Consider the following 27756-nt stretch of genomic DNA (forward strand, 5'->3'; position numbering starts at 1 on the left):
TACAAACAGACAATTATTTCAATTTCTTCTTTTCCATCTGTTCCCAGAAACTCTTTAAGGAGGAGTGAATATTTCAAGGTCTGGTAATGCACACTTCTATGCAACAGGAAGGCAACTTTGGATTTGATTATTATATGCACACCATTAATGAAAAACAGAAAACTCTCAAAATGAAAATAGACATAAAGAAATCAAAAACATCAATAAAACTTCAAACACATTAATTCATGAGATATACTTGTCCCCATGACCATCACAGGATAACACTTTATTTTTGCTTATCCTTGGTTTGTTTTGTTTCACTCTAAGAGGCTAACAGATATTTCAAATGGTGTCCAACAGCTAAGAAGAGTTGAAGTCTCAATGCCTAAATTTCTTCATATCATTTCTAGGGTCTTTTCTTTCTCTCACTGGCATACTTCCCCTTAGGTAAATATTAGGCTCACCTTAGCCTAATTCTTGGCTCATCTTTCAACCAAGAATTAATTAACAGCCAGTTCCCAACTCTTGTCCTAGACTTGTGAGAACAAGTACAGGTATTGCTACTCATATCACATCTGTAATTATTTACATAGTACAAATAAAATCTCTTGAAATCATGAAAATTCCAAGTTGTGGGTGGCCACAAAACTACTCTTTCAAATACAATTGATATTAATTTTATTTTACTTAATAAAGGAAGTAACCACACCAGTAGGACAAAAACTATTTTGCAGTTGTGGCTGAGAAGGGAAGAATGCCAGTTTATATACCCATCAAATGATATGCCTCTCTACTGAGACTTCCAACAAAGGTGTTAAATGCATCTCAAAAGACTTGATACAGTTAAATTCTTACAGCTGACCTCCTTTTTCATCTTTGAAAATACATTCAATAATATGAAAATAATGAAAATTAAAGAGAGTTGTTGGGAAGTTACATTTTTCATGTGATTAAATTGCTCACCATCTTTAAGAAAAAGCAGTATATAGTCAAACTGAAAAATTCACAAGTTGGAAAATATATCCAGTATTCAGAATATAAATTAGTTTGGGTTGCACATAGGAAGTGAAAATTAGAAATCCTGATTCTTTATTTTACTAAAGTAGGATAATTATTGGGTGTTTATTTTAGGATACCAAATAAAGAAAATGCCCAATCATAAAATCTTAAACTGGATTAACTCTGTGTAAATCAATTTCAGAAGGAACTACAACCACATAGAAATCCAAACTGCAGAATATTTTTCAGCTCTCAATTATGAATAACTTTTCCAATGCAACTCAGGTGACACCAGGTTAGAAAAACATACAAATAGTTAAGATATTTCTAATGTTTTCTGTGAATATAAAGAGTGGTATAGAATTTTTGTTTCATCTCCACTGCTCTAATCTTGTTTAATTCATTTCTTCATTTGTGAGGTATAAAACTGTATTTAATAACCTTAATGAGCACTACCACGATCTTCACATATATACAAAAGTGCAGAAGACAAGTCTCCACCCTTTGTGATCTTCACATCTTCCTTAGGGAGATAAAATTGGTGTATAAGGAAAAATAGAAGAGTTAGTTTTAACCATTCAATGAAATGAATGAAAGTCAATGAAAATGATATAAACAAGTATTATTATAGCACTATATTCAAAACATTTTCACATAGCACACACGTAAAATTATGATGTTTATGGCACTTTAAGGCAGGGAGATGGCAATTTGCAGCCGGACCAGTCTAGGACCTCTGGCCACACGCATTTTCATCTGGATGCTGAGAAAAGGCACACACCTGCAATGCATTTGTGGTACATCCATGTGTACTACCCAGTTCACACCAGGTGTCAAGCCTTGCCTCAGGGAGTACCCAAGGGGGAGGAGATTGGTAGGAAGAGTGTCTTCTTGGATTTGTTAACTTCTGAATCTTATTTTAGATATACATCAAGTCATACATGAAAATTCTAGATTAATAATAAAAATAGAAGAATCTCTGGAAACATGTAGAACAGATTAGAAGAATATCATGTATGAAGAAAACAGCTTGGGCTAAGCCAAAACTGAGGTTTTTAAGGTACATGTAAAAATGTGGTGAGAAGTGTCACTTTAGTAGAAGCTATGATTCAATATCATGAACTAAGATTTTATGTGATTCACATGTAAGAGGAAATTATTATTAGAATATTTGAAAAGGATCTGACAGTTTTGTGAAATAATTTGTGTCTTTGGAGGTGTTACAGCAGAAATTGTACGTTTTCCTACTACAAAAATCTATAAATTTTTCTGTGGGCAGGTAAAACTTATGAGCAAATTCTGTGTTACGCATGTTGTTAAATGAGCTAGTCTGTGTCTCATCATAAACAGAACCTTGATCCAGAATCACATGTTTATGACAGCAATAATTCTGAACACCATTTTGACTTTACCTCATTCACTTTAGAGCATCATCACACATATGAAGTAAAGTGCTGTTTACTTCAGTAAAATTGAATATTACTAACTGTACTAAAATTTTTAAATAAATTAATTAATTTTTAAAAAATGAAATAAAGAGTAATTTCCCAATAAAGCATTTATACTTCCTAAAAACAATAAATAGTTGGCTTGGCTCTCTCAAGAATGCATGTCTTATCTACTAATAAGAGCATGTTCTTGATCTGAACCACAATTTTTGGAACCTTCAACAGTTTCTCACATGTGCGAGCAAAAGCACATACACAAACCAAAAGAGAGTAGTGAAAGTGTTCTTTGAAATTACTTTATTTTACAAGACCAAGTACATGTTTATATGATTAAAAGACGGTGCAGGGTGCCTGCAGTTGGTTAAGCATCCAGTGTCAGATCAGGTCATGATCTAGCAGTTTGTGGGTTTGAGCCCCATGGACACTGTGCTGACAGCTCAGAGCTCAGATCCTGAAACCTGCTTCAGATTTTGTGTCTCCCTCTCTCTCTGCCCCTCTCCTGCTCTCACTCTGTCTCTCTTTCTCTCTCTCAAAAAAATAAAACATTAACAGAGTTTTGTTGTTTTTTTTTACAGAAGGTTCATATACTAACACCTCCAACTTCACTCTTTTTATTCAAAGTAGCCATTCAATCTTGGACTTTCTGAGTGAATTCTTTGGAAAGTTCACAAATTCTGTTGATTTTTTAAATAACTTCATATATCCTGTGAGAGGCAGTAGGGATTTTCTGTTAAACTTTGCAATATATGTTACTTGAGATATTAATATGATATTGTATTTTTTGTAAAACATTACTAGAATTGATGATACTATGTTAAATTCTAGATTACTATAAAGACATGAAAATTAATAAATTTATTTCCTATATAAAGAGGAAATATGTAAAGGGCCTTTGAGGAGCAGTGATTCAAATTCTGGAAAATCAAGGGTTTTAAAAATTTTAAAACCATGTAGACATCTGATAGATAAACAGAATCCTTTCTGGAAAAGTCAATTAAATTTTTTTTTGGATTTTCATTTCCATCATTCGGCAGTATACTTTGGATACAGAAATAGGTTTTAATCAATTTTCTATGTTGCATGAAAGCTATTACAAATAAAAATTTCAATGCAAAATAGAATTTTTCTTGATCATTTACTCAAAGTATGACCCTATAGTTTAAAATATCTTGAAATGATAGATAGATAGATAGATAGATAGATAGATGAAGAAATGTCTATCACTGGTATGTAGATTTTATGTGCCCTCAATTTGCACTCTATTGTTGAGTTTATATTCACACACACAAAAAATGGTCTGTCACGTAAGCTACAATAAGGTCTAGTTTTGAACCAGATCATAGATAAGTACTACTTTGTTTTTTTGTTTTTATTTTTTTCCAATTAACCTTATATCAAGAGATCTGGTCACACACTTCAATACCTAAATAAGGTTTGTGAATGTAATAGGATAAAATAATATGACAGCAGCATACAAAAATATATTTTATATTGTTAGAAACCAATTGGGATGATTTGTATGTCAAAACAGCTGGGTAATTCAGTCCAATGTTAAAGTACTAATAGGGTGGGAGGCAGGGCAATCATGTCCTGTGTTCCTTTATAGAATGAATCGTTGTTCCACATTGAATCTTTGCAATGCAGTGTGAAGGATGCTGACACAATCAATAATTCCTTCTTGAAAAAAAAAAAAGGTTCAAAGATTCAATGTGAATAACATTATCCTATTTTCTCAAAAGCCCTTTCCTGCATCGAGTAATATGGGTTCAGACAAGAATTCCAACTGAGTTGTGGCATAAAAAAAGATTACAAGGTTTCAGTAGATCAGCAGGAAGCACAAAAAGAAAGCATCCTTTCTTGCAACTAGCTTGATTAAACCTAATGATCTAACATAAAATAAGATAACTGACTTATTATCAATATCTTCCCTAAGACTTTGCTTTCCTATTTGTTCAAGGTGAACAAATATATCTTGCTACGTTTTCCGAAAATGTTTTGCTCTCATTTTTTTTTCTTAGACTGAAGACCCTTTATTCAAGATTGGGCCATAAAACATCAATCACATAAACCAGAATGATTCCCTCCTATGATTTTGGTGGAAAATCTCTGTGACTCTGTTCCCAATCCCCCACCCCAACAACAATTGATAAAACTTAAGGGAGGTAAACTTTTATTTCTCATTTTCTCAAAAATGGCTAACAAAAGAATCTGCTAATATAGTAATTATTTTCAATTTATTCAATAAGAAAATATTTATCTCTGATTAATATTTGATAAATTAAGTAAATGTTATTTTATCTGATTACTTTTAAGATCAAATATCTCCACATATTTTAATTCTTGATTCATTGGAAAAGAAATAGGTGGTAATGTATAAATAGGAAAAAATAGTTAACTTCTTAAATAACAATTACATATTATAGTTTTGAATATATAATCATACTATATAGTCCTTTTAATTCTAAAGCTTAAAGGTTTTGTTCTCTTCGTTTACATGTTATGATATAGATGAAAAGATATTGGACACAGTTATAGCAGTTGATTTTGAGCCAAAAGATTTTGGCAGCATCTAACATTGTACTGATAACCCCATTAACTGAGCCATTTCTTTTGATCATTATGAAGATATTACCATGAAAATCCAGCCAACACGTGAAACAGGAGATGAGCCATAGTGTCCAGGATAATAAGGAAGCTAAATTTTCATCACTGGAAGTGACCCAATTATATTTCACTATAAATAACATCTTTTAGAGCAACACCTGATAGAAACGGTAGAAATACAGACATTCCACAGCTTTTTTTTTTTTTTAAATAGTCTTCTCCATTATTTCAAAGGATTGATTTTTCCCACTCGTTTGTCAGAACAAATGGTGCTTAGTTGGTCTAGTGAAACTTAGAAGTAAATTAAATTTCGGAGACTGGACTCCAGAATGTTAAAATCGGTCGATCTCATTTTAGCCTAATGCACATGGAGTAGCATACATGGAGGTTTATTTTAGGTTATTCCACCATCAAACTTACATACCTACATCACCTACTTTTGAACACATCTGTATCCCATTTTGGAATTAGATACATAGGCTCTGTAGCATGTATAGATTTTCAAAATAGTCAATTTCTCCTTATACATAGTTGACTTCCCTTAAAACCATAGATTAATTCTTAAAGTGTCCCACTAATAATACTGGCTAAAAGTTTCTGAAAGAGTTCAAATTTCAGGTAATTATAGCATTGGTGGATGATCCTTATGTTACTTTACTGGGACCCAGAATGCATAATACAGTATTATTTTTAGAAAAGAGGACTGATACCTGTTTATGTTATTTCAAATAATGTCATGCATAATGATGCACTCATAAACTCTTAATGGTGTTTATATATTCAAAATGATCATAAAATATTAAAAAAATAGAATTCAAAATTTAGAATTTAGAATTTAGTCTTAATATTATAATTATGGAATAAATAGATGTATATATGCAGCTATTATAAAGGAAGAATTTAAATAGAAGTAGGAGTTATTATGAAGTAAGTACACTTGATTTCTGATCTTTGCTATGGTCAGATTTGATTTTGTGTTTTTGAAGAAAACCTTTCTTTTGCTCTTTTAAAAAATATTTACTTACTTATTTTTTATTTATTGTTATTTTTATAAACACTTGTGCCAAGAACTGACCTACTAATATCACAGTTTATGGATTAAGATATTCAAAATATGTTACAATGTCTCTGAAATTGGAGAGACAAAGGAAATTTAACATAAATTTCTACAATAGCTTCATGTTAGTATAAAAATAAATACAGAGATACATTTTAAAATACATTTCTACAAATGACTGTGATCTAATGATATAACTGCAACATTATAACATTAGTGTTGAAAAATATGACAGATTCCTAATTTATCACATATTTGTTTTTCCAACACTAGAAGTAATATTATTACATATAAAAAGACTGCTAAGTGACCTTGAAATTTTGGTGGTATTTTTTAGTTATTCTTAGAAAAGTGGAAATAAATCCCGATTTTCACCCTGCATTGCTCCACATTTAATACTTAAAAAAATTTTTGCGACAACTTCTGAGAATGTTCTCAGAAGTGAAATTCATGCAATATCAAGAACAACATCAACAGCAAGAAGAACAAACGTATTTTCATGAAATATCTAACAAGGTGAACCAAAAAACAGCTATATAAATTTTCACAGATTTACAACAGTAAATAACATTAATAATTTCATGACCAAAAAAAAAATGTAACTCAGTGTTTCTTTTAGATCTGGGAAAGACAAAAACATAAACACAAGCTATGGAAACTCTAAAAATTCTTTTGAATTTAAAGGGAAATATGCTTTTAATTCTGGAAGGCAGGGTGGATAACTCAGAGTCTTCAAAACTTCTCCTGTAAAAATTCTGTTCATCACTTTTCCTAAATTTACTGTGACTTATCTTATTTAAATAAATAATGTGTTTTAATAACAGAGGACATTTAATAAATGATGTTACAAAAGGAGAAAACTATCATGAATACAATGCAATGGTATCCTGTTTGGGACAGCCAGAAAATAGCTATTTGAAATTTACTTTTTGAGAATAATATAGTCTCCAAAAGTGAAAAACAAGTTTATCAAGTTAAGGGAGACAAGTTCTAAATGTGAAATTGAGACTAAAATTTTGAATAATTCCTATAAGGAAGAACCCAAGATAGATACAGAGGAATCTACCTAGTTTCACTGTTATTTGGGGGAGCAAATAATGAAATTTTATAATTTTTTAAAAATGTTTATTTATTTTTGAGAGAGAGTGAGACACACACACACACACACACACACACACACACACACACACAGAGAGAGAGAGAGAGAGAGAGAGAGAGAGAGAGAGAGAGAGAATCTGAAGCAGGCTCCAGGCTCTGAGCTGTCAGCCCAGAGCTCAATACACAGCTCGAACTTGTGAACCGCAAGACCATGGCCTGAACTGAAGTCAGACACTTAGCTGACTGAGCCACCCAGTTGCCCCAATAATAAAATTTTAAAAGCCACATATTTCCAAAATAAAATAAAAGAGGTGAAGAGACATCTAAAAACAATGTAAGGATGCCTAAAGCCTAATATGTCATGGAAAAAGTCTCAAGTTGAAAAATGAATTGATTAAATTAAAAAATAAACTTTTATTTTTGAAAGAGAGAGAGAGAGGGAGAGGGAGAGAATGCAAGCCAGGGAGGGGCAGAGAGAGATGGAAACAGAGAAACCAAGGCAGGCTCACTTACTGTCAACCCAAAGCTTGCCATGAAGCTTGAACTGTGAAATCAGGGCTTGAGCTGAAGTCAGACACTCAACTGACTGAGCACTCAGGCAACACTGATTAAGCTTAGAACAAGAAAAATATCAAGGAAAGAACGGACTGATTCCTTATTACAAATGGTGTGACGCTAACAATGGAAAATGGTGAAAGCTGAATGACTCAATGACTCAGCTCCTGTATTGCTCCCCCTCCCCCTCCTGTTTAAGAATGATACTCATTCTGAAAACCAACAACAGCAACAGCAACAACTTGAAGCTGTATCGGTTTGTGGATACCAATGTAAGTATATTGATTATAAAATGAATAATCTAAATCAAAGTACATTTATTTGTCTCAACAAATTAGATCTCAACGTACATAACTAGGTTTATAAAATTGTCAAATTATTGCTGTGAGTCTTATAAGGATTGTCAGGTCACGAAAAAGTGACAACAAAAACTGAAGATGACCAAATGTACCAATTTTCACCAGGGGAATAAACTGTATTACACAAAACCCTGATTGGAAAACTTAATGCCCATTTTAGACAAGATTATGAGATGGGACAAGAAAATAAAAGGAGGTCAATTATTAAAAATCATTGCTATGTAGACAACAAAAGAAGTTCAATATGATCCAGTGCTTGAAGACTGTATTTGTTTTCTAATGCTAATGTAATAAATCACCACAAATTTGGTGGCTTACCAAAAATTGTGCCATGGAAAAAATTATTCATTGAATTGAACCATTAAGAGATGAACAACCAACCTTGAGATGAGAAAGGAGCATCTTTTCTGTTTTCAACTATTTAAAGATTTCATACAAATAATTAGATTTATTTTGCTTGGCACTTTTTAAAATTGTTTAAAAATATTAAAAATTGATAGATTAAATATACCAGGAGAAAGCTGTTTAGTTATATAATTTAGAGTATGTGTTGTCCAAGAAAGATCCCCATCTTTGAAAGTCTTTGGGCATATTTGGATGTTGGAGAGGAAGGTCAAGCAATGGAAAGGAAGTTGGAGCAATGCTTTCCATGTGCTTCAAATTATGTTTAGAGTAGTTGCAATTTCAAGTTTCTATGTATTTCCATGCTTATTTTCCTGAATCTTATAATAACAAGAAAGAACAAGAAAACATATTCTATATATTTGTTTAAAGAGATATCTTCCAATATTTTGTTATTAAAAGGAAAACATTTTATCTCTCTTTTAATTCAATTTATTGAAATTCAGATGAAGTAAAAAAAAAAAAAGGTTAGGACAGATCTTGTTTCAACATTTGCTATAAATGTAAATTTTGGGCAAATTGACAGTTAGGTACATGAGATCATCCAGGGAGAGTTTTTAGGGAAATAAAGAAAAAAGTTTGAAGAAATAAAGGAACTAACCCCCAAATTTAAAGAGTGAATTGAAGACAAGTTTTGGAGAAGAAAATAAGATATACAGAGAGAATTATCATTTCCATTAATTTGAACAAGAAGAGGATGCCAGTCACTTTAGTAAGAGCTTTGTCAGTGAAGCTGACAGAATAAAAATCAGATTGCAGGAAGTTGAGAGAAGAGAATGGAAGGCAGTAAAGAGGACAGGAATACTGGATATAAAGTACTCTTATCAGAAGATTCTGAATTAAGAAGGAAGTAAACATGGTTATCTTAAAGGAAGTTAAATTATAAGAACAGACGCTTTTAAGAAAAAAAAATAAGCAGGTTTATGTGATGAAGGGGAAGAAGAAATGATAGGAAAAGGAAGAAAGGCAGATGTGTTGTCCTTCACATAAAGGAAGAGGACAGAATTCATTGTACAGATTGTAGAATTAGCTGCAGAGAAGGTAAAGAAAGTTTCTTCTACCGGAATATGAACAAAGGTGTAAGAATTACTTCATTTCACAATCAGGCTGTTAAGATATTTTGCTAATGGGTACAATTTTCTATAATGTGAAAAGTTTATAATGTATGAAAATAGAGCCTTGAAATTTTAACTTTTTATCTTTCAAGAATAAAATGTAGTGGGTAACCAGAGAGGCACTTCTATATCATTTATTAAGAACTCATCATTAAATACCTAGCCATAATCATCTATTCTTCTCAAATATAAGCATCAGTGTGAAGATATCTATTTATAATAATTATACTCATGTAACCAATATGCTATTATGAGATTAGTTATATATGTTATTTTTCAAGACTAATTAAGAGGTATAGTTCAGACTCAATTTGTAATGTGGAATGCCTAGAATAGTAGAAAAAAGGGGTTCTAGGAAAAGTCTGCAGTTAGCAGGTGATTTCTTTAATTTTTCTTAAGTTGAAGAAAATATATTTTCCTTTAAAAGTTTTATCTTTCACTTCTGTATACTGTCTTTAAAGTGATTTTTTTAAGTCTAGAAATTGGCCATTTAAAAATGTTTGTTCATTTATCCCTCACATGTCAGTGCTATTATTTGAAACTGGCTTATGTATATCAATAGGCTGACAACACTATAGAAATGACTTAAGAAAGAAGTTGTGATTTAATCCATTATTTTAAATATATTCATCTTCTAAATAACTATCATTTAATGTTTGCTTACATAAGGATGATCATTTTTTATATATGCAAATGTCATTTTCATGAGCTTAATAAACATACAGTCAACAAAACTAAAATCTACAACTCTTCCAGAAACATTTCAGTTATCATCTATCATCTCTCTCTCTCTGTGTCTCTATCTATCTATGTATCATCTATCTATAAAGATTTCTAATATCATATGCTGCATGATGATTTAGGAGGGGAAGAAGAAAAATTTTTTGGAGGAAAACATGATTTCTATACCATAAATATGGTATAGATAAAATGTTAGTGATTCAGACCATTAGGGCTACTATAAGAAATTATCAAACTGCATAGCTTAGAAACAACAGAAATTTCTCATAGTTCTAGAGTCTGAAAGTCCAAGATCAAGGAGCCAGCAAATTTGGTGCCTGTTGAGGACGTGCTTCTTGGTTCACAGACTTCCAAGTTCTGGATGTGTCCTTCATTTAAGAAGGTTCTTGAAAATTCCCTGGGGTCTCTTTTGGAAGGGCACTAATTCCTTTTTAAGGACACCATCCACAGGAACTAATCACCTCCCATAGTCATTATACCTCCTAATACCACATTTGGGGGTAGTATTTCAACAAATGAATTTTGTGAGGACACATTCAGTATATAACCATTGATATATACAAGAACATAAATATATTACAACAAATACCTATAGAACTTATCAATTTGAATCTTTACTATATTTTAGAATCAGTCAAAATGCCCAGATTTTTTAAAACAGATTGTCTTAGTCAAGGAATATTGTGTGTAGAAATCTAACATTAAAATAACAAAACTTTATATCTTTTCTTGTATCCATTTTGAGGAAAGTTAAAAAAAAAACAGAAAAAAACAAAAAACCAACAACGAGAAAAACCCCACACGCACACCTATACATTTTCATATGCTTTGTCTGAAAATCAAAGAGCACCACATGGCAGAAAGCCTAGAAGAGCATAGAAAAAAATATATATATATAACTTTCTTCATTCAGGACCTAGTATCTGGCATGTACTTGTGGGTGCTGACACTGAATAGTTATAAAATTTGAATTGTGTTTTATAGTAAAAAAAAATGTACTCTACAATTTCATAATGATTCAACTGCCAGTACCTCTCTCTAATTCTGCCACTTCCTGCTTTGGGCCTCATGCCCTTTTTCTGTCCTTGGTTTTCTATGCTATAAGGTAATTCCATAACCAGACAAATTACAATAGGTTCATTTGATTGCCTCATTGCTTTTTAGCATGAAGGCATAGTTGAGTAACTTTTACTGAATCTACTGTAAAGTAAATTGCATTGTAGTGGGACACCAATGCACATTACTGTTCATTGTAGGTAATAAAAACCTGTAGATTGTACAGAGGGCACCATTTCCAAACTCCTACCCAAATTAGGAATCTCCTCTACAATATTAAGAGTAGATGTTCATCTACCCTCTACCTGAATATTTTTACAAATATAAAATGTTAACTTTCAACATATTAAATTTTATGTATGGATAGCTCCAAATGTTAAAACACATTTCATTCCTTTAACCAAAACCTGAACTCAATTAGCTCCTGAGAGCTAATCTGAGAGACTTTTCTCTTCTCTTCAATATTATAGCTTTATAAATAATTGAAGACACTTCAGGATTCTTATAAATAGTCTGATGGGCTTTTCTGTTTGCCTTCTAAAGTCCTAGTTTATGGCTGTATTCCTGGAAGAGCACTTGTCCATCTTAGGAATTATCCCCAATTTTTCATTTTTAAAAATAAAGTAGTAATAAGAATTAGATAAAATAAATCAGAATTGGTTTAGTAGATCTTTAGTGATTCCTCTCATTACCTGGCATCATCTACTAGTGTATATGATATATGCTCAGTAAGAGTTATCAATTTAACATGTGATTAAATTTGAAAAATGAGCAAAGATAACTCATCATTCTTTTCCTGAGGGCACTTGCTGATAAAAAATATAGTGCTAAGGGATAAGATAATCTAGAAGCAACTAACTCATTCCAGCCTTGTGTAGTAGTAGGAAAATTATTCAACCACGATGTCCTTGTAAACCACCTGTGCCAGCCAACTCTGTCATGGCCTATGCTTATGAGATGCAGGAAGTTGCCAAGCTACCTGTTAGTGCAGTCAGTAGGAAATGTGGGAAATTATACATCAGACATATGTGCAATATATGTGAGAGATGAAGTGAACAGTACCACCATAGAACAAGCAGAGAAAAATATGAATGTTTTTGTAAAAGCAGTTTAATCAATTCCATGAGTGGTATAAATCTGCAATTGCTTATTTTATGTTTAATGCCATTTTTTTTTAATTTGGATTTTAGGTGCCAGTGGTTCAAAAAAGTTAGGATGAAATCAAATAAAAATTAAGAACTAAATTTCTATTTCTCAGCAAAATTATAATAAATATAAAGGTTGCACAAAACCTGAAAAGAAGCAAAATGATATTTTACCATATGTAGTTGCAGAATATGCATTTTCATATCACTCTAACTTATGGCTTCTTAGTAAATAATTTTTCTTCCAAATTAATTTTGGTCTTTTTGACTCCTAAGTTTTTTTTTAAGTAAAAAAAAAAAAATCTCAATTATTGCTATAGCATCAGTTACAAGAGAAGCCATTCACAAACACTTAAATGGTGCCAGATTTATACTAATAGCTGTATCAAGTAGAAAAACATGGAAGATTATTCAAGTAATAATTTAATGTTTTATCCAATAAATCAAATAAAAGTAAACCTTTTGGAAGTTCACTGTACATGATTTTGAAATTTTGTAAATTCAGTTAAAAAGTTGTCCATTGAGTAAAATTAATTGTATTATGTAGTAATACTATCAGTAATAATATTAACACTAACAAATTTCAGTGACTCATAGAATTTTGATAAGAACAATTTTTTTTTCTAAATTACAAATCCTATTCAGCCAATGCGGTTGAAATTGGTCATGTGAATAAATAATTCATAATTGCATCCAAATGAGCAGTGATATTTTTGCAACTGAAACAAAATCTGTAATTGTCAAAGTATACATACAGAAATCACTGAAATACATAATTTTTTTGTGATGAAGTTGCTCAATCATCATCATCACCATCATCATCATTTCTTTAGTGCAGCAATACGCATTTTCACTTTGCCAGACATCAGTTAAATTTTAGAAAGTTTTGAAATTGCTAAAGGGTATTTTGTAAATCAACTTCAGTAGACTGTAATTCTATTGAACCTTTCATAAGTGAGTCCTCTACATTTGATCACATTTGTTTCAAAACTGGCTGGAAATCTTCAAAGATGTCAATGAACAAGAAATAAAAAGAAGTCATCTGTTTTAGTTTTAGAAACTTTTAATTATTGAAAATAAAGTTTGTGGGGCACCTGGGTAGCTCAGTCTGTTGGGCTTCCGACTTCAGCTCAGGTCATGATCTCACCGCTCATGAGTTCCAGCCGGCATCAGGCTCTGTGCTGACAGCTCAGAGCCTGGAGCCCACTTCAGGTTCTCTGTCTCCCTCTCTCTCTGCTCCTCCCCTGCTCATGCTGTCTCTCTCTTTCAAAATAAATAAACATAGAAAAAAGTTTAAAAACAAAAGAAAAGGAAAGGAAAGAAAAGAAAGCTTGTAAACAAGACCATGTTATAGAAATACACTGAAATTTATTGCTACAAAAAGTTATGGAGGAAACAAATTGAATGATTGATGGGAGTTTCCATATGGTACAAATTTTAATTCTGAAATTCTACAACTGTTCCTTGCAATACATTTTGAGAAAAATATTTTCATATCGTTCCTATTTATTTTTATTTTTTTTAATCTTTATTTATTTTTGAGAGAGAGACAGCATGTGAGCAGGGGAGGAGCAGAGAGAGAGGGAGAAGCAGAATCCGAAGCAGGCTCCAGGCTCTGAGCTGTCAGCACAGAGCCCGATGTGGGGCTCGAACTCACAAACTGTGAAATCATGACCTGAGCAGAAGTCGGACACTCAACCGACTAAGCCACCCAGGTGCCCCTCATTCCTATTTTTTGATTAGATACATTTATATTATACAGTGAAACTGAATTCTACTGAGATGGCCTAATTGCCACATCCAAATTTGGCAATACTTTAAAAATAAATATTAAAAAAAATAGCTTTTTCAAAAAAAAATTATGTTGAAAATATTCCTATTTTTAAAAAGGCTCTCTGAATAAAGGTAAAAGACTGAAAATACTTGGGCTGAATTTTTATGTATTTATAGATGATTAAAAATTAGGATTAAGAATATTAGCACAATTATTAATTACCACAATCCTGAGATATCCAGGTAACTCAGAACTACATACTGTTTTCTCTATTATAAAAACACATAGAGACAAGTGACTAGAAGTGATAGAAATTTAAAATGTATTACAAATAAACTGCAGCTTTCCAGATCACAAGCAATTTATTAATTTTTTAAATTGGAAAACATTATACAGAAGTTATTATAAAATCATAAATCTTGGTATTCAATTATTCTTTTCACTTGCATACTTCGGGACTGTTTTGTAATTTTTTTCTGTGAGAATTTTTCAACTTTGCTGGTAAGGTTTGCGCAGGTTGGTCTTGTCAAATTAATTTGCAATTTATAAAAAACTATAATAAACAATTACAGTAGTCTCTGAAAGGATGTATTGATTTGACTAGAAGTCAATTCCAGTGCTCTCCATGGTGTAAACCAACACTGCTGGTTAAAGTATATGACAAGTCACCTCCCTCTCTTCACTCCTGTTTCAATCTTTTTCCTTTCGGAGATATTGATCTCAAGAGCAGTCTCTTATAAACATCCTTCTTGCTAACCTATCCCAAGGAACCTAACTTTCAACAATAATGTCAACAAGTGTTATTGTGAGGATAATATTAACACTGTGCCTGTACTGTAGTAAGCACTGAATTCCAAATGACTTACCAAAGTGTCTATCTTCAGGATGATAACAGTTAAAAGCCAATAAATATGCTGAGAATGTCTTGTCAAAGCAGAAGTTCAAGGAGCTCATTCATTTAACACTACTTTGTTGAGCACGTATATAGTAACTAACTTTGCTTATGCTGTGAAGCCCTGAGGGGCATTGAGTATTGCAGCTCTGATTTAAGTCTCATATTCTACTGATTCAAGGGAGGTTAATTCATAATTATACTAATTATACTAAATATAGTAAAGAAAGGCAAGCTCCAATTACCTATTTATTTATCAATATATAATAAATTATTCCAAAAACTTAAATGTGTTAAAACAACATTGCTTATCATTTTATGCATCAGATATTGAGAGGGCTCTGCTTGCCTGGCATGACTAGGGCTGGATGATCCACTTCTGAGATGGCCTTCTCACTTACTTAATTGGTGTCTCTTGTGTGCATCAGCCTCCTTCTGTCTCCCCTTGATAAAGACAATATTTTATCCTTTAAGATATTTCAACTTTCACACCCATACCAGCCTAGCCCATGTCTCCAATTTCTTGATGATTATTCTATGTCTCTTTGTTCCACATTCTGAGTTCTTGGTTCTCTCCCTCTTTTCCATAGGAAACAGACCATGATCATAATGAAATAAGCTTCTCAGTATGTTTCCTGTATAAACAAGTTTAAGGGCTCAAAGACTTATTTGTATTTTATATTATCTCTGTTCCTTTTTGTTGAAGCTGATATAATGTGTTTAAGACTTTGTGAGCCTGTAGTGTATCAGATTTTAATCCACTCCATTATATGGAAATCATATCCACATTTCAAGACAAGTTCTGTTCTGATTTGGCTCAAAAGTCAAGTTGGTATGCAATATTTCCCTTAAGATTCTTACAAGTGTTTTTATCTGGTTAAAAGGGTCAGTGTGGCATGCCCTTAAGATTCTTAGAGGCATGCTTTTGTGGCAGAGAGGGTCTGAGAAGATCTTGTAAGATTCTACAAAGTCTTAACAGGGATGGCCTTAAATCTTCTAGAGGTATCCTTAAATCTTCCAGAGGTATCAACACAGGATACTGAAGCCATTCTTTCATAAAAGTGACCCCAAAGCCTACTGTTTGTTCCATACTAAATTAGATTCTTTCTCTTTTTACCTTGATAATCTCTAGCAAAGAAGTAATGGAGATGAAAATTTTTTGAAACCAGCAAGTCCTGGGTCCTCTGCATATTTTTAAAAATTTTTGCTCAAAAACTGGGGCATCTGTGTGGGTCAGTCAGTTAAGTGTCCAACTCTTGATTTCAGCTCAAGTCATGATCTTCCAGTTTGTGGGATCAATCAAGTCCCAGGTCTGGCTCTGCACTGGCAGCATGGAGCCTGCTTGGGATTCTCTCATCTCCTCTCTCTCTGCCCCTTAGCCCACACGCTCACACACACTCTCACTCTCAAAATAAATAAATATACTTTAAAAATTAAAATTCTTCTCAAAAACTGAATGGTTCCTTCTTTAGCTGATCTCTGTTCTCTATTTTATAAACAGGCATGTAGAAGAGACTATTGAAACTTTCTAGATACTACCTGGAAATTTTCCATGCCAGAACAAAGGTTTATTATTTACCCTTGCTATTTTCCACTTTATTACAGGTGACAGTGTTGCCAAAATCTATTCTACTACATTGTAAAATCCCCTTTCTCCCACTTCCAATAACATTTCCTCACTCATCTTCAGAATAATCACCAGAAGTCTCCTCAAAGCTCTACCAACTTCTGACTGACAATCTCAAAGCAATGAAACCTGTTTTAGGTTTTGTTATGGAATTAGATCTACTACCCAATTCTCTTATAGCTATCAATCTTGTTAAAATCAGCCCAATATTTAGTCACTTAATATAACTATTTCATTTTGTTCATAATTTTGTGGCTCAGGGGTTGGGTTTCTGTTGTGGCTGAGACTGCAGGATCCACTTAGAACAGGATTTTTAAACTCTTATGTCTAGTGTCTTGATGTCTCTTTGCTTCTCTCTCCCTACACATGGTATCTCTTCCTCCAAAATGGCCTGAGTTATTCCAATTTTTACCATGCTGTCTGATGTCTCCCAGTACAAGTTTTCTAAGAAAAAGCATTCCAAGAGGTCCAGGCAAAAGCTGTGAAACTTCTTATGACTTAGCTATACTGTCATTTCTGTTGTATCTATTGGTCTAGCAACCTACAAAAGTCAGCCTATATTCAAAGATGGTGGAAAAAAAAACCTCACCCTTTCAATTAAGAAATAGTATGCATTTACAGGAAAGGAGGTAACTATATTTTGGTCATGTAACAGAGAAGCTAACAAAAGTTGTTAGCACCATAAAACCTGAACAAAATTAAGTACTTAAACAAAAAACCTTAGTGTTTAATTTGCAATCACTTTATCTGAATAATATTAATAATCTGAATTAACTGAATCCACTTACATATGTGGTTAAAATAATTTATAATACAGAGAGACACGGGTAACATTTCCCAGTAAATCTTCAGACAATCACATTACAAAAGGTATCCCTTAGAAACTGCTTGCCCTAGTAAATTTTAACCCGCATTTACCTCTTGAAGTCAGGAGATAACTCCACTAAGAACAGATCCAACCTCTCTAAACCTTGAACTACTATACAGTTCTATAAAGACTCTGGCTACCAGACTAAAGGTCAATTCACTTAAGAAATCTAGATCTCAGGTGGATTGAGTTAAGAATAAAGCTCAGAAGCAACTTCTCTTACAAATGCAAAGAATTAATGACCACTGATTTCTTATTTGCCAAGATTGATCTTCTCCTGGGAAAAGAATGGGACCCTGAACAAGTGCTAATGGGTCTGTGCCCTCAAGGCAAGATTGGCCTTTCGGTGGTTTGGAGTTTCACATACTAAGTTTCCTTAAGCACTTTAAAAATAAATCCACTCTGTGAATCTAAACATTTTCTCAAAAATGTGTAAGTCCATTACTTAACACTACAAAACTTGGTATAAAGACTCTACAAATTTTTAGACTTAGCCTGTTACAATGAGGACATAAATTGCTTCGTTAGTATTTCTATCCTAATGTCAGAGGCTTGTATGGCAGGAAAAAATCTCATTTGTTTCTAGAGGGCTGGCACAGAAACAAGAAACCAATAAAATTCACTCTCCTCAAAAATGTCTGCAGGTAATTTGGGAGGAACATCAGTAAAGAAACGATGACCTGAAATCCACAACACTGTGCGATATTACTAATGAAAATATTAATTTAAAATCTCCAAAGTAATCTGCTGTTTTACGTTTCAGTTTGCTGTTGGCAATGTTGCCCTCTTTTTGGGTTTGGTCTATACTTATAAAGTTCACTGTTCCATTGTTGCTACCTAATTATTTGCTTCCTTGCTCTGAGTTGCTACCTAATTATTTACTGTTTACTTTTCCTAGACTTCATTGGTATCATCATCATCATCATCCAATGAAATCCAGCTATGGATGTTGTTTAATTATTGGCATCAACAGTATTACTACCATTTTTAGCAGGTCATCTGTAAAGCCTGTTCTGTGCTAAATAATTTACATACATATTTTACATTAACAACAATTCTGTAAGGTAAGTATTACACTGAAAGAAGAAAAAGAAACAACTAAAGTCATTAACTCAAGTATTTAAGAATGCTGAAATATGGGGAAAAGCTAAAAATGAGTATCTGCAGGAAGTAAGTAGCTGAAAGATTTTATAAGGCTGATTAAAAAGGGCCGCTCAAAGTTTAGTATTGTTCTGAGAATTGTTCACTGCTCAGATTCTTGAAAAATATGGGGAAAACAAGGTATGCTAATCATGAGACAAGACATAGGAACAGGAAAATGGGAACTTAATTTCATCCATTGGCTTCTTAATTTGCATTTAGTAATAAGGGATAAGGAGAAACATTCAGATGCTAAGATTCTTGAAGGATAGCTAAAATTTGGTATTTTGATTTTCTATGATGGTGGCCATCATCTCTGGAGTTAGTAGTTAGTAGTTACAAAGAAGCATTTAAGACTCTGAGCAGAATAAGATATGGGAATACTCTGCTGGTGGGGTTTTGGAGTGATGGGCGTTCAGAGCTGATGGCCAAGAAAGAATTAAGACATATTTGGTTCAAAAAAGGTGATTTTATTAAAGCACAGATGATGAAGGACCATAAGGCAAGCTAAGGGTCAAGTAAAAGCTAGCACATTGCCTGACCCCCCCACTCCCAAAAATAGGGATATGTGTAATATTCTTCAGGCACTCCTGGTTTCTCAAGAACAAAGGAAAGGAAAGGAAACAAATGGTTAAGTGATAGAGATCACAGTCATGCAGGACATGAGACTCCATCAGTTTATACAATCTTAGTAAATTATGAGAAAAAAACAATCTTATCAAAAGCCTAATTTCTAGAAACCTATGGACTCCGTTTCATGGAGCCCTAATATCACCTTCCCCTCCATAGTGATGTGGGGAAAAAAAGCAAGAAGGAAATGGCAAGTAAAATTGAATTTCTTTATAACTGCAGCCCATTGGCAAATACTTGAGGCAAATATAGAGTATAACATTTCTCCAGAACTCCCAACTGGTCTATGTTAATGCCTTACTAGAGGGAAAACAGCCTTAACTTGACAACAGCCAGGTCTCAGGTATCTTTGAGTCCTCTTTAGCACACCAAAGTCCTTCTGGAGCCATGACTTTTGCCTTTACCTCCCCCAACTCCACAGTATATAATCAGTCACTTTTCACAATCCCAGTGCAGCCCTTTCTGCCCACAAATCCTGTTCCCGTGATTTAATAAAATCACCTTTTCACCAAAGACGTCTTCAAGAGTTCTGGTCAGTTGACTCTGGACCACCACCCCCTACCACCACCACTCCAAAATCTCATCTCAGGGACAGGACCCGTGAGCAGAAAGAACAGCACTGGGGTTGTGAGGAGTGACTGGTTGTATACTATGGAGTTGGGGGAGGCAAAGGGAAAAGAGAGGCCTCCAGAAGGACTTTCATGTGCTAAAGAAGACTCCTAAAATACCAGAGGCCTAGCTATTGTCAAGCTAAGGTTGTTTTTCCTTTAGTAAGGTTTAACAATAGGACAGTAGGGGGTTCCTGGAGAACTAGGCTCTGTATTTGCCTCAAGTATTTGTCAATGGGCTGCAGGTTAAAAAGAAATTTAATTTTACCTGTCATTTCCTTCTTGCCTTTGTTCCCCACATTACTGTGGAGGGAAGGGTGATGCTGGGGCTCCAGGAAACTGAGTCTATAGGTTTCTGGAGATCAGGCTATTGATAAGATTGCCTTTTTCTCATAATTTACTAAGACATATGTAAACTAATGGAGATTAATGTCCTTCATGACTGATCTCTCTTATCATTAAACCATTTGTTTTTCCTTTTCCTTTGTTCTGATGCAGCCAGGAGTACCTGAGGAGTATCACACATATCCCACCCCGAGGTGGGGTGTTTGTGGGGCATTGGTTGCCTTATGCTCCCTCATCATTGCTAAGCAACATAAGAAAGGATCATTAATAGACCGTGAGATGTCCCCTTAATATCCTACTTATCTTTCCTAGTCCTGATCAAGAAAGCAAATCCACTGGATTAAGACAGTTGTTTAAAATGCATTTGCTAATGTTCAAATGATCTTTATGGATTGGTTCTTACTTAGGTCTCATCTTTACAATTTTGCCAGGGTTAAGTTTGGATGATAGAACAAATGCTAGAAATATTTTCAAAAATTTTAAGTGAAATTGCCCTATCTATGCTGATTTAAGATTTTAATCTGTTTGTTTCTATTATTTTGTTAGCCAGCAATAAAAGCATGGAAAAATAGGAATGCTCTGTAGAAGAATAACACACAATTAACACATAATGATTTAGTCAGTGATTACCCAGGAAATCATCAGATATAAACTGGGCAGATATTGACCATCTCTAGGGCCTCTGATGTAATAATAAAACATAATAAACAATTGCCACTAATTGCACTTGAGATATTACTAATATTTAGAAACAAAAATTAACTTAAAGACAGTTTTTGTACCAGATTGTATACTTGAATTTGAGTATGCTTATTTTATACTGAGAGGTATACAATTATTTAAACATATTTGTATTACTATATTTTACTTTTACATAATAAAATTATGAAGACTACATGTTTCTCATAGTCTGTTAGGTTTTTCATTCCTTATTTAGTTAGAAATTACTTAAAATTTGGAAAAGAACAATCAAACTTAACTATTTATATTGTTCTTCTTTTTAAAAGGCAAAGAAGCAAATCTTCTTATTACCTGGTGACTATTCCAGGAAACCCACAAAGAGTTTTATACATAAAGGACATCTTAATAGTTGTATCTATTATAGGGAAGGAAACTAATTTTTCCTCTACCTTGTCTGAGCTCTTAGTTGAGACTCTTATTAAAAAAAAAAAAAAAAAAGATTAACAGGAGAAAAACAACAGAAGTTTAATAACATGTATAGTACACGTATATATTAGGAGATAGCCAGGAAAAAGGAATAATTCAAAAATATACCTTTAAAATTTAGGATAGTATTTACTATCTTAACAGAGAAAGGAAAGCGGATGGATATAGGCCTCTTAGAAGAGAAGATATGGTTTTTAGGAAAATTGAATGGGCCCTTAGAGAAATAGATAGAAGATATGATAGTTTGTAACAGTATTTGTCTGAGGGTGGTGTTGACTTCTAGTCTCCTCTCCTGTGATAGCAGTCAATCTTCCCTGGTTGACAAACTCCAGGGAAGGGGATTATGACAATTCAGTTCCTTTTGGAGGATCTATCTTTAGGCAGATAAGAGGAATTCAAAGAAAGATTCTCCCTGCATTTGTTGTTTTCAGAGAGCTACAACTGAAAATAATATACCAAAGTGGCATATTGTGGGGTGGCATGTCCTGAACTCCTACAGTCATATTTTGAGGTGACATATTCTACTACCTTTCATACTCTTTTGAATTTGATCTTGAAAAGTAGGAAAGTAATATTCAAGAAAAAATGACTAGAATAAATAGTTATTGGAAAATATTGGGAACAATGATTATAAGGAACATAACTTTAAAAAGAATAACAGATTATTTTCTGGCAAGGAATAATTTTGTTTCACAGAAAGAAAGAAATTCTAGCCCTTCTTATATATAGTATTTTACATTAAAAAAAATTATAAACTTTTCCTTATGAATAAAGAGATTAATATTGAGTCAAATAAATCAAAATTTTAACACATTCATGGTTTTATATTAAGGTATATTAATCATACCTTCATAAATCATACTTTTAGGTTACATTATAAATGATTTTATCAACATATTAAGCCAATGCATATTTATATTACAATTCCTATATCAATTAACTGTAATGTCATCTTTGAAAAATATACAAACCATATCTATTATCTTGTATATATTCATGTCTCCCTGTAATTATTATGCTAAGCATAGTCCCAAACACTTTTTTATTAACACCTTTAACCAAAGTTATCAATTCTTGTTTCTTCCCTTCAGAGACAGAGAAAACTGGAAGATAGAAAATCACAAACTCCATAATTCTTTATTTTTGTAAGTGTATATTTTATATCAACTTCACAAATGTTAAAGTAAATAAGGAAAATAAACACATATATATATAGCATTATCAAAAGGCATTTGCACATTCTACAATGTATAAGAATAGGGTAAATAAAAAGTTTAGACACTGAGGTTTATAATTTTTTCTTAATTTGAAAATGTTCATATACTCAATCTAATATTAGTGTAAGGTCTTAAAATTACTTAAAAATATGAAAATTATAATTGAAATAAACAGTTGGCTCTTATTATATATAATATTTAAAAAATGTGTATTCATTTATTTTGAGACAGAGAGAGAGAGAGAGAGCGAGCTTATGAGCACAAGCAGGAGAGAGCCAAACAGAGAAGAGAGATAATCCAAACAGGCTCCATGTTATCAGTGCACAGCCCAATGAGGAGCTCAAACTTGTGAACCATGAGATCATGACCTGAGCTGAAATCAAGAGTTAGACACTTAACTGACTAAGCCACCCAGGTGTGGTGCCCCTACCAGTAATGTTTTAAGAATTTATTCATGAGATTAACCTTTTAAAAAGACATCCATTTTCACAAGTTATTTGATTACAATTTTTTATATTCAAAATCATATATATTTGTGAAAATTAATGACAGCTCATTTGACCCTCAGAAGTCAATGTAGAAAATTTATTAAAATTAAATAAGTTTTAATTTTAGTATTGCATATACTAGAATAGTGGCTAATGTTAATAGTGGTTGATGTTAATTTTACATAAAATGTAGAAGGAGATGGATATTTGCATCAATATACCTAATAATGCTAATTTGTTTAAAGATTCAAAAATTGATGAGATACAGTACACATTATTAATATAATTCATAAGTATACATAAACTAAAGTGCAACTACTCCTTAGATCTTGTTTAGAAATACTCGTTTCGACAGAGCTTTTTCTGATCTAGTCACTAGCTAACAAAGCTATCACTCTATTACATGCTCAGTTGAAGATTTTTTTTAATATAGACTATTTTTTAAGCAAAAAATAACAGCAAAATAATTTGCTTTCCTTTTATTTTCTTTTAAAGTTTATTCATTTTGAAAGAGACAGCATGCAAACAGGGCAGACAGAAATGTAGAGAGAGGGAGAGAGAGAGAGGGAGAGAGAGACAGAGAAAGGCAGAGACAGGGAGAGAGAGAATCCCAAGCAGGCTCCACACTGTCAGTGTGAGTCTGATGTGGGGCTCAAACTCACAGACCATGAGATCATGACCTGAGCCAAAATCAAGAGTAGGACGCTTAACTGACTGAGCCACCAAGGCAACCCAATAATTTTCTTTCTTTATGAAACATTTGAATATGTATCCAGATATGTATATATTCTTAAGATTGCAACCATAATAACAAAAAATATGACTAATATACAAAATAACCAAAGAGAAGGAAAAAACAGAAGAAGAACACATATGCACATACATACATAGAGGAAAATTAAGAAGAAGCTTATTTTAGACAAAAATTATTCTTACAAGTTAATTATCATCCCTCTGCAAGAAAGAATGATTACAGGTAGAAAGCCCATTTTGAAACCTGAACATACACACATACTGGCTCTCACAGAAGAGTTAATAGAGATTATTTAAGTAAAATAACCTTTCTCTCAAATGATCCCCTTTTTAGATAGATATGGCGATGCAACCTCCTTACCAGATTTGTAGCCTTTGTGTCTTGACACCTTTCAAATAAACAAAATTTTTACATCAAAATCTCTTCAAAATGGCTATTATAATTATGAATTCTCCAAGTGAAATGCCTTGAAGTGTTCAAATAATTGGGGGTATAGGCACCTATGCAAATAGTGCACCAGCTTGTTGTCAGCTTTCCAACTGACAGTTGTCTATTGCCTTCCAGTGGTGAGGAATGAAAAATACAAGTGAGCTCCCCCTAATCGAATCCTTGCACTCTTGCCTCACCTTAAAGGGTCCTAGCAGTGATAAAAACAAGTAGAGGAATCTCATCCAAAGATGATAATAGTGATGACATAAAGGTTTGAGCAGCACACTGACACAAAATGGTAAAATACCAGACAGGTGAAGAACTTACCACACTTTCCAGCCACAGAGGCCTATAATAAAGGAGAAATAGTTTTCTTGGCATGTCTTATCTTTATCAATATTTCCCAGGCATTAAATCTATGGGATGAGAAAAACTAAATCAAAATCAATTAGTTTAAGCCTTCATTAAAAACTTTTCAATGTGAGAACACTGCAAGATGGATATTGGGAAGGAATAATTAGCATACAGATTTATAAGTTGGGAAGGTCAGTCAAGATTTAGTTTTGTTCTCAGAATTATTCACTTAGAACTAATAAATGAATTCAGAAAAGTTTTAGGATACAAAATCAATATACAGAAATCTGTTGTATTTCTATATACTAATAATAAGCTATGAGAATATAAGAAAACAATTCCATTTACAATCATATCAAAAAAATATGTAGGAATAAATTTAACCAAGCAGATAAAAGATCTGTATTCTGAAACTGGAATACACTGATGAAAAAAACTGAAGATGACACAAACAAATGGAAAGATAAACTGTGCTCATGGATTAGAAGAATTCATATTGTTAAAATGTCGATTCTACTCAAAGCAATTTACAGATCCAGTGCAATCTCTATCAATATAACAATGGCATTTGTTCTGCAGAACTAGACACAGTAATCCTAAAATCTGTATGGAACTACAAAAGACCTCAAATAGTCAGAGCAATCTTGAGGGAAAACAACAACAAAGCTGGCACTATCAATCTCCCAGATTTCAAACTGTACTACAAAGCTATAGTAATCAAAATAGTATGGTCCTGGTACAAAAACAGACACAGAGATCAGTAAAACAGAATAAAGAGCTCAGAAATAAGTCTATACTCCTATAGTCAATTAATCTATGACAAAGAAGGGAAGAATATGTATTGGGGAAAAGTCTGTCTATTTAATAAATGGTGTTGAAGAAACTGAATTTTAGCTACACACAAGAGAATGAAACTAGAACACTTTCTTATTTAAAAATAAATTGTATGGATGGAAGACTTAAATGGAAGACCTGAAACCATAAAATTAGAAGAAAACAGGAAGTAAGCTCTTTGATGTCCGTGTTGGCAATATTTTTTTTTGTATCTGTGTCTTCAAGCTAAGACAACAAAAGCAAAAATAAACAAGTGGGACTATATCAAACTAAAAAGCTTTTGCATAATAAAGGAAACCATCAATAAAAGGAAAAGGTAATCTACTGAATGTAAGAAGGTATTTGCTAATGACATGCCCTATAAGGGGTTAACACCCCAAATATATTAAAAAAACTCAGACAACTCAATAAAAAAAAAAAAACACCTCATTAAAAATGGGCAGAGGACCTGAATAGATCTTTCTCCAAAGAAGACAGTAAGATGGCCAACAGACATATGAAAAGATGCTCAATATTACTAATCATCAGGGAAATGCAAATCAAAACCACAATGAGAAGAATGAAATAGAACCTCATACCTGTCAAGGTGCCTAGTATCCAAAAGACAAGAAATTACAAGTGTTGGCAAGGATGTAGAGAAAAGAGGATGCTTGTACACTGGTTGGTGGGAATGTAAATTGGTGTAACACTATGGAAAACAGTATGGATATTCCTCAAAAAATTGAAAATAGAGCTACCATACAACCTAGCAATTCTAACTCTAGGTATTTATCTGAAGAAAACAAAAAATACAATTTGAAAAAACATATGCATCCCTGTTCATCAAAGTATTATTTATGATGAGCAAGATATGAAAACAATCTAAATGTCCATCAATAGATGAATGCATAAAGAAGATGTAGTTTATATAAACAATAGAACTATTCAGCAGTAAGAAAGAATAAAATCTTGTCATTTGTAACAACATGGATGGACGTAAGAAGTCCCTGGATGGATGAAATAAGTCAGACAGTGAAAGACAAATACTGTAGGTTCTTACTTGTATGTGAAATCTATGAAAGAAAAGAAACAAATAACAACAACAACCAAAATAGAAATAGACTCATTGATACAGAGAACAAACTGATGGTTTCCAGAGGGGACAGTAGTGGTGAGGTGGACAAAATATATGAAGAGGAGTAAGAGGTACAATCTTCCAGTTATAAAATAAATAAGATATGGGGATGTAATGTGCAGCAAAGGGACTATAGTCAATAATATTGTAACAACTTTGTATGGTGACAGTAACTAGACTTATTGTGGTTACATAATAATGTATATAAATATTGAATCACTATGTTGTACACCTGAAGCTGATACAATACTGTATGTCAATTAATCTTCAATTAAAAATAAATCTCAGAAGGTGTGTGCAAACTGAGATTTTGTTAACCTTAGAACAGGATGCACAGACAGCAAGATTCAGTTTAGTAACCACTGGTTGGGCAATTTGAGTTTAGCAAGAATGTAAGGAGAAGAGTCTGTAAGTGAAGATCTTACTATGAGCATCAGTGGAAAATGTTCCATTGTTCATCATCATTTATGCTAGTATTTGTATTTTACAGATGAAGAATATAAGAACAGAATGGCTAAACAGCTCTTTCAAACTAAGTTATCAAGGTAGAGGCCAAACTCTTATGATAGAACTCCACCATAATTTAACTTGAATATAATAAGATTTGCTTGTTTTTCTTCCCAGACCCCATTACCAAACAGATGTGAAGTTCACCAAAGTTTATATCTTCTGTGAGCTGGTGTAGAAGATATGGCCTCTGATAATTTTGACATTCTCAAATGATTAAGATATTTTTTAAATGGTTTAACAAATGAAAACAAACAAATAAATCTCTCCATTTTTAACATAGTTAGTTGAAAGTGAACAATATTTTTGTACTAATCTTGAAATGATATAACACTGTATTTTGTGTGATTGAAATGTTTGAACTCCACTTAGTAGGTTATAGAATAATTTGTTTTCCGTCAGAAAAGGGTTTTAAAAAATCATTTACAATTCACACTAAAGAAATTA

General features: G+C 32.8%; 1 long non-coding RNA gene across 1 annotated transcript; it reads left to right on the forward strand.

Annotated features, from left to right (window-relative positions):
- The first annotated feature begins 7966 nt into the window (after positions 1 to 7966).
- On the forward strand, positions 7967 to 27559 carry LOC122229965. Its single transcript, XR_006207217.1, has 4 exons — positions 7967 to 8015; positions 18621 to 18786; positions 22704 to 22757; positions 27427 to 27559. It is a non-coding gene; the product is annotated as an uncharacterized LOC122229965 (long non-coding RNA).
- Positions 27560 to 27756: the final 197 nt, after the last annotated feature.

Source organism: Panthera leo, chromosome C2 (assembly GCF_018350215.1).
Source record: "Panthera leo isolate Ple1 chromosome C2, P.leo_Ple1_pat1.1, whole genome shotgun sequence".
NCBI lineage: Eukaryota > Metazoa > Chordata > Mammalia > Carnivora > Felidae > Panthera > Panthera leo.